At 38.7% G+C, this 13150-nt stretch overlaps 1 protein-coding gene across 1 annotated transcript in view; it reads right to left on the bottom strand.

Moving 5' to 3' along the window:
* The window catches only part of WDPCP (WD repeat containing planar cell polarity effector), a 157964-nt gene extending 144891 nt beyond the window's left edge, over positions 1 to 13073 (bottom strand). Inside the window, exons 1-2 of the mRNA XM_050894524.1 lie at positions 13032 to 13073; positions 10013 to 10093 (exon numbers count right to left, since the gene is read on the bottom strand). The gene's annotated coding sequence lies outside the window, so the exon portion shown is untranslated. The remainder of the gene's footprint in view (positions 1 to 10012; positions 10094 to 13031) is intronic.
* Between the last annotated feature and the right edge of the window lie 77 nt (positions 13074 to 13150).

Below are 13150 nucleotides of genomic sequence, written 5' to 3'. Positions count from 1 at the left end.
GGTCAGTGGAGAAGGAGGGGGAGGAGGTGCTCCAGGCGCCGGAGCAGAGAGAGAGATTCCCCTGCAGCCTGTGGTGAAGACCCTGGTGAGGCAGGCTGTCCCCCTGCAGCCCACGGAGGGTTTACAGTGGAGCAGATATCCACCTGCAGCCTGTGGAGGACCCCACGCCGGAGCAGGTGGATGCCCGAAGAAGGCTGTGACCATTCTAGTTAGCTGCAACATTTGGCCCTTTCCATTTCCACAGCTGTAAAAGATGATTAACTTATTCACACAAGTTTAATCTTCCACATTGGCAGTGCCAAACAAAACCAGTAAATGGCTTTAGCTGGGGGAAGCAGAGTTAAGTAATTTCTGTATTTTACACAAGCCTTTATTTTACAAAAGTCTTTTTTATGGCTGATACAATATTAGGGGCCTTCTCACTTTTATCTGTGGATTTCTTTTCCCAAAATCTTTGTCTGAGCTGGGCTTGCTCAAATTAAAATCATGGCTGCTGTTACATTTCTGTGTGATGCTTCCTCTTCATCCACCTTCATATGTTAAGGGAAGCAGCAATATTGTCACCATTATCATTATTCTTTCACTTCTAAGCAGAAGGCCAACAGCATAATCTTCACACTAATCCATGAAACAGATGACAATTATTATATATATGTGAGAAAAAGATGCAGGATTTTCATTCTTCTGCTTCCTTGCCCCATTCAGCAAATACTGCATTATTTCCTTTCATGATTATAATATTACTTTGATCCCAGCAAAGAGATTTTTGAAAATTGAAGTTAGACATACATGTAGAATAACTAACTTACACAGCCTCAATTACAAAATTACATTTACTGCAATTCATCCATGACTAGGGAGTTTTAAAATTCACAGCATGCCATCTTCTGAAAATGAAACAGGAGCACCTTCACAGGTATGCCACTCCTGTAGGTTTATGCAACGTCTGCACTCTCATGTCCTTGAATTCAGAGTGACTAATAACCTCAGCACAGCACATATTTTAAAAGAACACTGATGCCGAAGTTGGCATTTATTCACCAACATTATAGGCGGCATATTTTATAGGCTGCTTTTTAAGGAATGTTCAACCACTTGCACATTGTGCATAATTTCAAGATCACCGCAGTGAAGTTCAGCCATGCAGTAGAATTGAATGTGTTGCATAGTTTTGCCAGTCGGATTCAGAAAACAAGCATGACAGCAGTGCAGTTAATTTATTAAGTCATGTACTGAATAGGGATACAACTTGATATATTGCAAAGCAGAGGGACAGAAAAAGCCACTTAAGGGGTTTCCTAATATCATATATAAAAAATTCTACCCAGAAAACAAAACAAAAAACCTCTTAGCAAAAGAAGAAAGGTGATAAGGTTAAACATCATCACTGACAGATGCCGAAGAAGCTAGTCCAGCTAGATCTTTATGGAATCTAAATATTTAATTTGCTCTTTGATGAAATGTCAAGTAATCAAGTTATTCTGAAATCAAGTAGTCCCCTGAGGAGTAAGGTCTGCTTACTACCTAAGTATTTACTGAAATGAAACTGCCACCAATGCCACTGTTTCATTATCTGTCTGAATTTTGTATTTTAACACAAGAACGGCACTGGTATGTGTTTTCCAGTACCAATCTTACACTGAATTCCACAAGAGACCTTTGCAGGCAGCTGAAATGGTAATGAAGCTAACAGCACTCGTAAGAGACAGGGGACTTTGCCAGCAGTGTTCAATGAACATTCTGAGCTTTCACATAAATTCTGTCACAAGCTGCACCTCATTCACTGACATTACATCATTAAGAATTTTGTTTCAATTTGAAAGTATTAATTAAATTTACAAAGGAACTCTTTCAATATTTAAAAATTACCAACTCTTAAAAAACATGTCTGCTTCCTCACATGTAATGATGTATACAGACTGTCACAGGAGGTGCCTATTCACCATTCTGCTTTGTGTGACAGCCTCACCTGGTGCCCCATAAGATCATCGAAAAGAGCTTCCTGGAAGCTATGTCAAGGCATACAGATGGCAGGGAGGTGATAGGGACAGCCAGCGGGGCTTCACAAAGGGCAAATTGTGCCTGGCGAATCTGGTGGCCTTCCACGATAAAGTGACTGTGTTGGTGGACAAGGGAAGAGCAACTCCTGTCATCTACCTTGACTTCTCTAAGGCCTTTACACAGTCCCACACAACATCTTTGCCTCTAAATTGGAGAGATATGGGTTTGATGGATGGACCACTCCATAGATAAGGAATTGGCTGGATGGCCACATCCAAAAAGTTGCAGTCAACAGCTCAATGTCCAAATGGAGATCAGTAACAAGTGGTCCCTCAGGTGTCTGTTTCGGGACTGGTACTGCTCAATATCTTTATTAATGACATAGTGGCATTGAGCGCACCCTCAGCATGTCTGCGGATGACACCAAGCTGAGTGGTGCAATTGATACGCCTGAGGGACGGGATGCCATCCAGAGGGACCTTGACAGGCTTGAGAAGCAGGCCAATGTGAACCTCATGAGATTCAACGAGGCCAAGTGCAAGATCCTGCACCTGGGCTGGGGCAATCACCAGTATCAGTACAGACCGGGGGATGAATGTATTGAGAGCAGACCTGCAGAGAAGGACTTGGGGATATTGGCAGATGAAAAATCAGATACGAGTCGGCGATGTACACTCGCAGCCCAGAAAGCTAATTGTATCCTGGGCTTCATAAAAAGAAGGATGGCCAGCAGGTCGAGGGAGGCAATTCTCCTCCTCTACTCCGCTCTTGTGAGACCGCACTGGGAGTACTGCATCCAGCTCTGGGGCCCCCAGCACAAGAAAGATGTGGACCTGTTAGAGCGGGTCCAGAGAAAAGCCACAAAAAAGACTGGAGGGATGGAACAGCTCTCCTATTAAGAAAGGCTGAGAGAGTTGGGGTTTTTTAGCCTGGAGAAGAGAAAGCTCTAGGGAGACCTTATTGCAGCCTTTTAATACTTAAAGGGGGCTTATAAGAAAGATGGAGAGAGACTTTTTACACGAGGGTCTGTAGTGACAGGACAAAGGGCAATGGTTCTAATCTGAAAGAAGGTAGATTTAGATTAGATATAAGGAAGAAATTCCTTACTATAGGGGGGTGAGACACTGGAACAGGTTGCCCAGAGAAGCTGTGGATGCCCCATCCCTGGAAGTGTTCAAGGTCAGGTTGGATGGGGCTTTGAGCAACCTGATCTAGAGGAAGATGTTTCTGTCTACAGCATGGGGGTTGGACTAGATGATCTTTAAAGGTCCCTTCCAACCCAAACCATTCTATGATTCTATGATAAAAGCAGTAGGCAACTCATTGCAAGTCACTGCATTACATTCACTGCATCTGGTCAAGTTATCAGAACAAAAACTGGCAAAACAATGGATTGGGAAGCATCTACTTAAATACACAGCTCATGTAAGAAAGAGTGGAAATAGCTTTGTACAATAGCACACTAAGCTTTACATTCACTTCTGTTTTTCTTTATACTACTATTTAAAGAACAGTCACTTAATATAACCATTATCAAAGAAAAATAATTACACAAAATTTTTATGACAATAAAATTGGAAATAAAGCCATGTAATAAGACTGATTTTGAACTCCATATAGACTTATTCTTTCAACATATATTTCTAATGCATTTTATAAGCCTTCCATTTCTCAAGGAAGACAGGCCTACCATTTACAAAACCATCTAAGTGTCCTCCAAAAATGCAGAATATTCTTTAAAGGCGTATTTCTCAAGAGTTTGGTCATTTCTGTTCAAAAATTGCACAACAAGATTGTGTTATTACCCTGAGGTGGATATTCTTGCCCTCTAAGAGATGCATTCAAATAGATAATTATCTCTCAGACTTTATACAATGACAACTGCATCTGCAAGACAGCGTCTCACCCTACTTGCTCAGAAGTTTGGGTACAACCACCTGAGACCAACTACGATGCAAAAACAGTCAGCCTATCAACCTTCAGTAGCCTCAGCTCCCATTAAAAGATTATGTGGTAATTCAGAGCCCATGAGTGGCCCTCAGCAGGCAAGCTGGTGTCCACCAGTACTACAACAGAGTTTCCAGCAGTGGCAGCAGATCTTGCAGTAGGGCTGCGATATTCCACTAGCTTTCATTACAGAAATCAGTGACATTAATTTGGCAAGAACTGAGTCTATCTAGCATTGCAGTTAAACTAATGATACTGCTAATGAAATTTCACTAATTTATGTCCCACATGGCTACGTTGTACAAATAGGTTAATGTATGCATGATACACATGTATACCTATACTCATAGTCCTGATAACCACATGATGAAAGACAAAACCATTTATTAAATTGCCTTTATTATGCATCTTAAACCATCTGGAGTATGCTGTTCGTTCAAATTCCCTCTGCAGTTAAGTCTTTAAATCACGTTCCCCCTCAATCTGACTTGTCAGGCAAGTCACAATGGTCCAATTTCACAGCCAACTGGCCCACTATCGTTAAAAAACCTGCTCCTTGTGAAACTTTAAGCGGGTATGAAATATCACAATATTGACATTTTCCTGGACACTACTCTGTCTACATCAGTCAAAAGTGCAAACAGGAAAAAAGTCAGCTACAGGTGGAAAAGAACCCTATTTCTCTAAAGACTGTAGATCTTCATTTTCCAACAGAAACATACCACTTGCCCTTGCTCTGCCAAATGCTGAGATACTTAATTATATGGTAAGAAATATATTCACGCTAGAGATTTTCTAAACCTTTTAGAAATGCTCTTCTGCTCTTTCCCCAGAATCTGTAAGCTGGGGACTCACTTCCAAAATAACTTTGCTATCAAATATGGCATATATAGGTTATAAAAACATAAAGGTTTAATCAGCACTTTTTTGACTTAAGTTCACTAATGGGTTTGCCAAATTAACCAGCCCAGAATTGTGTAAATATATCATTAAACCCCATTTTGTATTTGCATATTACCTGTCTCTTAAGAGTGTATTTGTCCTCTGTTTTGGTGTTTTATATATTTACAAAGACACTCTAAAGTTTTGTCTTATTAAGAGAAAAATTGCATAGAACGAGAAAAACTTCTGTGGTAACTTTGGCATCTTATAACTTGTAAATTAGCAATGAAAGCACTGAGATAAGTCTTTGGGAGTATATTTGAAGTTTTAATGAAAGAGTCAGATTACAAAAAGCCATAGTGGGAGTCTTATATGAGGAAGCTTTAAAGTTAGTTGCAATGTATTAAAAAACAACATTCAAATAAATTATTTTTCACTGCAGTATGCCAAGTTTTTGGAGATAGAATTAAAATTGGACTTTCATTTTAGACCAAGTAAAGCATAATACTAGACTATAATACTGCATATACTAGTGAGATCCAAATGCCCACGGTGTTGCAAGAGAACATTTTCCCTCAGGCATTTGAAATTTAATGCTTCTTTAATATTCTCTGTTGGATATTGTTAGAATGGAATTTCAAATATTTCCTGCAATTTGAGTTAAAGATTACTGAATAATGCTGAGCAGCAAAAAATTTTTGAAGCGTACATCTAAAGCTGGCATAGTAGCTTAATGTCCTGTTGTTTCTTGCTTTAGCAAAATTAATTTCTACAGTCTTCAACCATGAATTCAAGCACCACCTGGAGATACAAACCCATAATTTAACTGTGGTGTATTTCTAGCTCCCTTGATTAATACACTGAAGCTAGACCTTGTATGTCAGACAGCTATAAAAGAAAAAGGCCATTTCATAGCAATACTTTATATTGTCCTAAGTCAGACAGCGGGCAACTTGAAAAACACTATCTGGCCCATTATTGTAAATAAATGGGATTACCTGTCATGAAATGAATGTACATGGTTTTGCCTATATTAAAGGTATATATTCTACTATATAGTCAAGAGTAACACCTTTCCAATAGGACTCAAAATATTCAAAAGGCTTTTATCCAATTAAGATCCAACCTTTTCACCATACATGTGTTAGTGCATTGCCATGGTTACTCAATACAGGTAAGGGTAGACTGCAAATTAAACCTAACAAAAAAGCATAGTTGTATCATTCTAGAAACAAACTAGAAAAAGACTAACTATAATCATGATTCCCTTTGCTTGATTACTTCATGGAGAAGCCTCGTTCATCCAAAGACGCAGCTACTTTCTTTTCCATCATTTGTGTCCACAATATAAGTGGTCATGCTCCCGATTTTGTTCCATGGCCGTGGTTCCCTTATCATTCATACTGGGCACATGCAGACTCGCTCCTTGGCTCTGTCCTACAGGAAGCCTGCCAATTCCCCTCAAAATGGCTTGGAACGCTGCTTCAGACAGTATGACTACCGTGAGTTCAAATGAAGTAATTCCTCAACACCATCCCAGCCAGATAAGGCAACTCTAAATGTCTTCATGACATACCCCAAAGTTTTAAACACTGATCCTCAGTCTCATGCTGTAAGAAAACCATTCTCATGGGTTCCAACACAACCCTCATCGACATTCTGAACTGAAAAACCAACAAAAATACATGTATGCATGTTTTGGAGCTGCAGGAAACTCAAAAGTTATGTAGCCTTGGTATGGCCAATAGACCCCACACAGCTGGAATCATGGGCCTACACTTTTATTAAGAGATGGGGACAGTTTAGCCTTACAGTGTGCAACCGATTGAATACAAGCACGTGCAGAAATTGAGTACTTCTGTTTACGTGAGCAGAAAGAATAAATACAATTTCTTCTTTCTTTCCTCAAAGATCAGTAAAAACACTGAATATGGACAGTACTATAAGCAACACTAAAGCCATCCACAGACCCTGCTGCTGCATAAAAATCTATTTGGATAAGGTTTCCAAAAGCAGGCCAGATACCAAAATGAATCTGTGAAGCAGCAGAAAAACCTCCATACAGGAAACAAAGTGTTTAGTTGGCTCTTAAGCTTATTACTGATAAATTCATGTTTTAAAAGTTATGTTTCACATATGAATAATGTCATTAAGATAAAAATTTATCAGTATTTTCCTTCTGTAAAGAGTTAGTTTTTAAACAATTAACTTTAAAAAGTCAACATCATAAGACATCATTCTCCCTCCCCAGATATTTCTAGTGATATTTTCTTTGAAATATCATTCAATACTTGGGGGGAAAAAAGGGAGAAAAATTCAACCTGTATAACAGCAGCTATTAACAACTTAGTTCTGTGAAAATACAGAAACAAATACAAATCGATATTATAAAACAAGCTGAAATATTTTAAGCAAACTGTGTGATCATAATTCATAGAAATAACCTTAATGAGAACAGCACTTGTAATTATGCGACAGGTTTGGCATGGAAGAGCATCCATCAGTCATTCTGACATGGAAAGGATGGATAAAGGAAGCAGATGGATTCACCCGCCTGCACTGAGTCTAAAAAATGGAAAATAATCATTATGGCTGGTAACTTCTTGTATCAAAATTTATTCCTTGATTATCAGGTTATAATGAACAAGTGCAAAAGAAAGTCATGTAAGAGAAAAAACAAACATTTATTTTTGCCACCTAACTAAATGCTTACCTCATTTAAAAAAACTTACAAGGACATCAGCTTAATGTCAAGTCTAGGTTTTTTGTTGGTTGTTTTTTTTTTTAATTGTTGTAATGAATTAACTTACGATTACAAGGTTTGATTTTGCAGAACTTGAATCGTTACACAGGTCATTTCTTCTTTAGAATACCAACCTGCCTCTTCTGATTGTGCTTAAAACACATCAACACTTTCAAGTGGTTTTATAAAACAAGAGGAACCTGAATGAAGAAGTTATTGCATAATACCAAGATAATTTTTAGATGTTCATAAAAAAGCAGATTTTCACTACTCTCATGCTTACAGCTAATGCATTAACCTGCTAGTTTTACTGAACAGGAACATACTAAAACAGGCTGGTATAACCCTCATTCAAAAGAAGCAATGTGATGGATATGCCTTGGAAACTCACCATATCAACACACCAATTTCATGACACTCCAAAAATCAAATGAACCAAGGAAATGTAATCAAGGTGACATTTGTTTTACAAGAATCCCTCATCTGACATTCTTCTTGTTGCATTTTAATTAGGAAGTCACATTTCCCAAGGAAATTGCTTTATTACTTTTATACAATCTGCATGGAAAAAAATATCTTTAGATGCACTTTAATGCAAATGTTTCAAATAGTTAACTAATTGGATCCATGATGTCCAGATTGTGGACTGGCAGTTTTCATCACAAATGTACATTCTATGGTCTGGAAACCCACTGAGCAGAACAGCCAGCCACCAAATACAGAAAAGCACTTTCTATCATATTCATGCCATTCTCCTATTTGCAAAGGATGCTTTTACTCCTCCCCTCTCTCCATTTCCCATCTCCCAAGGGTTTGCAAAAGCCTCTACCATCTCAGTTCAGCTACCATGGGAAGAAGTACCCAATTCACTCAGAAGTTACAAGTCACAATCAACCTACTCCACACATTGACATTAGTGAGTAGAAAATCCACACATTGCTGTCACAAAGTGTCTGTTCAACCAAGAAAAAGACAGATTTGTGTTAAGGTAAAAGAGAATCCAGTGAGACTATTTCTCATACACCAGGAACACGATTCTTCTGTTCTCTTTGTAATAATTCAGAGATCAACTTTGCTGAATTTACAGCCAATATACTGACGTCTTTGTGCGTGTGTGTGTGTGCATTTTGGTTGTTTTGTTTTGTTTTTTAACAGGGATTCTCTATATCTTGCACTTGTAAGAACTGTGAGAAGAAAATCCTCCAAAAATGGTTCACAGATGGTAGATGATGATAGATCTTCCAAGGTCTCTCATCTTGGTCTACAATGGGGTTGCTAATATCAAGCCACTGTGCTACCACAACCCCTAGTCTGTGATGGAGCCCTGCAACACCTGAACTGCGCTCCAGGCACTGGAGGCCTACGGGCATCAGACCAACCACCTCAGACCTACCTATGCACAGACAGCAAAGGAAGCCAGTGTCAAATGTACAATAGCTGTTTGTACTACTAACCTACTTAGAAATAAGAAACAAAAAAGAACATTCTGGTCACAATTTTTATTAAGATTTGACTCATGAATAGTTCATAGAGATTACTAATACATATTACAAGCATGCTCTACATCATTTGTGTCTCTTCATTGTCAGTAGGCACATGAGCACAGAATGTTTCATGGCATCCTATTCACCCATTAAAAACATACTAAAGGTTGTATAAATCAATTAATGAATGATCAATTACCTCTAATTATGTAAAAACCCAACTAAACTATTAAGAAGTAAAAATGAAGCCACAGGATAAAATGAAACCAGTTCCATAGAAGGTAAAATTTCTCTTTAAGAAAGTTTTCTGAGCCAGAGCAAAAAAAATCAGGGTTATAAGCAGAATTTCTAGATACATCAGTTTCTTCATACCATTTAATGTCTATGCAGTATCACATAACTGAAGTTTAGAAATGAACAGTGAAAAATTAGTTTTGGACATCAGCACTAGGAATACAAAAAAATAAATCATGTATAAAAATACAAATTCCTAACGAAAACGTATCTATTTTCATTTTCTAAACTAAGATTTTAATTGTTCTTGCTTATATCTACATCTTTATCTTTTTTAAACTCTATTACAGATTTCTCATACTTTTAAAAATAGCTTTTGATCCTCTTAATCTCATTTCAGTATTTTTTGGTAATGCTTCATTTTATTTCTGAAAAATCCCTTATTATTATTCCCTTGGATCATAACCCAGAAGAGGCTTCCTAAACTGTTCCAATTCTACTATTATTTCTAGGATTGAAACCAGCCATTATATAGTTAATTTTTTTTACATAGTCTTAAACATTTTAAACGTTAATTGTATCACACAGACTTAGCTACAAGAGACATGTTTTTGTATTAAAAATTGTAAGTAAATGCATGACATAAAAGAAAAACTATTATACATGGAGACGATAAAAAGATAACTTCACAAATTATTGAGAATTAAGTGTAAAAACTTACCTAAAAAATTCATCAATTTCTATAGATGGCAATGAAGAAAAAGAAAATCCCATCCAAAATACAGTTAAAGAACACAGCCAGCTGTTAACAGAGAATAATTCATTTTAAAATATAAAAAAAAAAATTAAGAGAGAATTCTGGCAGACTCCCCTTCAAAACTACTAGTTGCCTTGAAAAATAATACTTAATCCCCACAAAATGGAGATTAAAACATCTTGAATACTGTGTTGTTTAATTATACCAATTTCCAAGTAATTCAATATCTTTTGAGTGCAAAAACTGTAAAGTGTATTTCAAGAATTAGCTGAGAGCCCAATCCACATGCACACTAAATTTCCATTACTTCTTTTGCACGTAGTATGTTTCCAGTTATGCAGCTCTTTGGCTTAAAGCGCCACACAAAAGACACATATTAATAAAACATGGGGAAAGCATTAAAGAATATTAAAAAATTACACCAACACCTTATGATCTCAAAAAAATACTGGCAATAAAAGACACAAAAGTGGCAAGAAAAGTATGAGACAATAACAAACTGGAGGAAATCTGAAGACTGTGACAAAGTTGACAGGAAAAACAGCATTAAATTTAGAATGAAAATATCCAAAACTTTGAAAAGGTGGTAAGACTAATAAATCAGCAAAAATAAGTCAAATACACCACACTTCTTGAAGATAAAGAGAAGATGGAAGAAGATTTGGAAGAGAAGATTTGGAAGACTGGGTTGCAGAAACTCGAACACTGTATGTTTATAAATTCCTACAGTGACAACAGTTAGAAGACAGTGGCATGATTTAACAGCACGAGAAACACTACCAAGAACCAACACTTCCTACAACACCAGAAAGGTTTCTATCCAGAAGCAAAGGATATATTTTAAAAACTAAAAAACACCAGGAAAAGGAGTTGTAAAAACCAGATGGGGAGACAAAAGCATCTCATTTATTTTCACACATTTACATTTTGCTTGGAAGATATTAAAGCTTGGCAAGTAGAAACAAAATTTAAGCCAAGTAAAAAGGAAATAGTAGAATTGTTAAGTTTCGCTAACTTTAAAAATTACACCACATTCATAAAAGGTGAAACTTTAAGGTATCTTTAGTTAAATCAGCACAAAAGACAGTGCAGACAGTCTTAAACCACTTTAACTCTATCTCAGACTAATTATACTGGGAACAGATCTAAAATAAACCGGTACATGTCTTTGACAAACAAAAGCATTTACACAGGGCTTTGCACCATATTCATTACAAATCACTTTCAACACAAGATATGTTATCTTCAACAAGTAATTCAAGGAGCACAAGCTTGGACAAAAAAGGACCGAGAATGAAAACGGACCCTTACCTACAGAACAAAGTTCGATTAGCTTAACTGAAATCCACTAAACCAATACAATCTGCTATGCTGACACACACAAATCAGTTTACAGCACGCTAACATTGATTTAGCGGAAAATTGATAAGGAATCAATTTAAACTGAACCGATTATGCTGAGTGGAAATTACCTTATGTGGGTCCACATCAGGTTTTGTGTATATTTAAATCTTAAATAATCTTAGTGTTAATTAAGTCTGTACAACGTCCAGGTGCGAAAAAGGTTAGAGTCACCAGGGTAAAGCATCTTAGGACACTGGAATAATCTGACTGGAAAACAAGCTCCGTTCTACTTACCAAGCTTCTCTACATTTCACAGCAAGCCAGACCTCAGCTTTGCTTGCAGCTATTTGGCTTTCAAATTCATCCCCAGAAAGGAACGTAGGTACAATCTCCATTCATATTAAAAATGTATGGTTATTAACTAATATAAATCAGTATAGTTTGACATCTAAAATAAACTGAGTATGACTGTACCTTTTCAACTCTGACACTGCAGTTTTCTATACTGCAGAAGCTGTCAGACGTTCAGCTAAAGACTTGTCCAAGCCACAGGAAGTTTTGAGTTGTGGCATGAGCACAATTAGCAACAAGACTCACTAAAATGAGAACACTTTGCATGACAAGCATAAATATTTACGTTTTACACCCACTGCCCTAAAGGAGTAACTTCTTATTTCTGTCTGAGGACTGAAGAAAAAATGCTTAAGTGTACACACTGTTTAGATTGTTTAAAAAAAAAAATACAATCGACTATAAGGACTAGAGTAAGATTTAAAACTAATCCTGCAGAAAAATATTTGGACAAGTGAGACTTCACTAAAGACTTAACTAAATTACAGAATTTGTCCAATAAGGAACCCTGTCAGGATCTGAGGAAAAAAATAATCAACTGAGCCATCCAAGACTCTCTTTTATAGTCTAACAACACAGTTTAAGAATCTGTGGGTTTTGCTGATGTATTTATACCAGCATCAGCCTCACTTTAGGTACAGACCAAGAGTTTGCTTCAGTCAACAATCCAAAATACAACTAAATGAAGTTTTATTTTTGTACAACAGATCACTAGTTTAGTCACGCTGTTTTAACAGCAGAATAGCACAGGTAAACTCTCAGTTTTCCCTACTGCAAGTAAAGAAAAGGCCAAGCGCAAGCTCACAGGATTTTGTAAAGTGTAAGCATAGCTATGCACTTTCTCCCGAAGGGCCGAAAGAAAGGTGCCACAGACAGCAGGGAGAGAGGAAGCGAGGAAAGAAACCCGGAGCCCGCACGGGAGGCAGAGGCAGCACCCGAGGGCAGCGCTTTTGGGACCCCGGGACAGGCGGGCGCTCGCAGACAACTCCCCAGGAGGAGGTCGGGCCCGTGGGAAAGCCGGGCAAGAGGCTGCGGCGCGGTGAAGGCAAAGGGAAGGCTCTGCCCGCCCTCACCGCCCCCGGGGCTTGGTCTGAGGAGAGGAGCTCCCTGCCTGCGCCCCCCGCCCCTCTCACTGAGGCGACGGGCGCTGCCCAACGGCCGCGCAGCGCCGGTAGGGCGGGTGCAGGGGGGCGGGGGCCTACAGGTAACGCCCGGAAACGGCCCGGCCCGGCCCGCCGGGATGCCCACCCCAGGGAAGGGCACGGCCAGGCCGCGCACCCGAACCCACCGAGCGCTCCGAGGAGACCGGGCGGGGGGGGGGGAGGCGGGGGGCGGGGAGCGCTGCTGCCGCCGCCGCCGCCAGTGCCAGGCTCTCGCTCGCCCGCGCGCCGCTCCCCGCGCCCCCCC

Source organism: Gymnogyps californianus, chromosome 3 (assembly GCF_018139145.2).
Source record: "Gymnogyps californianus isolate 813 chromosome 3, ASM1813914v2, whole genome shotgun sequence".
NCBI lineage: Eukaryota > Metazoa > Chordata > Aves > Accipitriformes > Cathartidae > Gymnogyps > Gymnogyps californianus.
The sequence above is the reverse complement of the archived record's forward strand: the minus strand, read 5'-3'. Positions and strand labels throughout refer to the sequence as shown.